Source organism: Gavialis gangeticus, unplaced genomic scaffold (genome assembly GCF_001723915.1).
Source record: "Gavialis gangeticus isolate Ggan-Ray unplaced genomic scaffold, GavGan_comp1, whole genome shotgun sequence".
Lineage (NCBI taxonomy): Eukaryota > Metazoa > Chordata > Crocodylia > Gavialidae > Gavialis > Gavialis gangeticus.
Window position 1 is genome coordinate 137,412,343 of NW_017728992.1, and position 1,646 is coordinate 137,413,988.

Here is a 1,646-nt window from a genome sequence, read left to right on the forward strand (position 1 = left end):
CATTAGCCTTCTTCCAGTCTTCGGGCACTACACCAGAGCACCAGGAGTTTTCAAAGATCCGTGCCAGAGACTGGGCTATGATGCTTGCCAGTACCCTGAGTACTGGCGAGCATCCTTGAGTACCCTGGGGTGTAGATTGTCAGGGCCGGCTGACTTGAAGGTATCCAGCTTCTCAAGATGTTCCTTCACAAGGTCAGCATTAATGGAGGGCAGGGGATCTCCCTCACCCGGACCTCCCTGTCCTGTAGCGGGCATGGACGTCTCATGGGACTGATGAAAGACCGATGCAAAGTACCCGTTTAAAAGGTTGGCTTTTTCCTGGGCGTCAGTTGTCAGCTGTCCCATCTGGTTCAGCAGGGGTCCAACATTGCCCTTGCTTTTCCTCTGGCTCCCCACATATCTGAAAAAGGACTTTTTTTTGTCCTTGATGCTCAAAGTTAGTTGAAGTTCAGTTGCAGCCTTGGCTTTCCTGGTTTGCTCCCTGCAGGACTGGATCAGTGCAGAATAATTCTCCTTGGAGGTGAATCTCGTCCTCCATCCTTTGTAGGATTTTCTTTTTAGCCTTAGGAGGTCTGCTATGTCCCTGGAGAGCCAGGGGGGCTTCTATGTCCTCTTGCTGCCTTTCCTCCAAGATGGAATAAAGTTAGTTTGTGCATTGAGGATCGCTCCCTTGAGGAGCAACCACTCTTCCTGAACTCCTCTTCCCCTGGGGTCATGGTCCCTTAGGGCCTCACTGACAAGCCACCTGAGCTTGTCAAATTCGGCTTTCCAGAAGTCAAGGACTTCCGTGTTACTGACTTACTTGCCAGCTTTCTGGCAGATGGTGAAAGTGATCAGCTCATGATCGCTGTCACCCAGCTTCCCATCGATCACTAGGTCACTGATTAGGTCATCCCCAGTAGCCAGTACCAAGTCGAGCAGCACTTTACCTCTCATTGCCCCACAGACTTCTTGAGTCAGGTAGAGGTCATCCATGGTAGGAAGCTTTGTGACCACTCAGATTTTGCTGAGTGATCCTCCCAAGAGATGTCTGGGTAATTGAAGTCACCCATGACAACCATAGTCCCAGAGCATGCAGCCTCAGCCAGTTCCCAGGCAAATGTTTGGTCAAACTCTTGACTTTGGGTTGGATGTCTGTAGTAGACTCCCACCGTTGTGTTCCCTGTGCCACGTACCCCATGGATTTTAACCCAGAGGGTCTGCAATCATCCACCCTGGTCTCCAAGATCAGCTTGCAGGGCCATGTAGCTTTCCTTAACATAGAAAGCTATACCCCCGCCCCTTTTATCTACACGATCTCTCCTGTACAGGGTGTAGCCATCAATACCCATGGCCCAGTCATGGGTGGAGTCCCAGCAGGTATCCTTTATCTCTATGACATCATAATTATTTGCATTGAGCAGGAAGGCGAGCTCTTCCTGCTTGTTCCCCAAGCTCTTGGCATTTGTGTACAGGCGGGCAAGTGTCCCCTTGGGGGCTCTTTCCTTGCCCACAGAATGTACCAGGGCTGAGGCAGGGGTGGGCTCCCTTAAGTGCCTTGGCCTGCTGGCTTTGCAAGGGTTGCTCAGCAGACCAGCAGTGGCAGTAGTCCCCCCATCCCCCGACGAGCTTAGTTTAAAGTCCAGTGGAGCAGGTCAGCCAGTCTG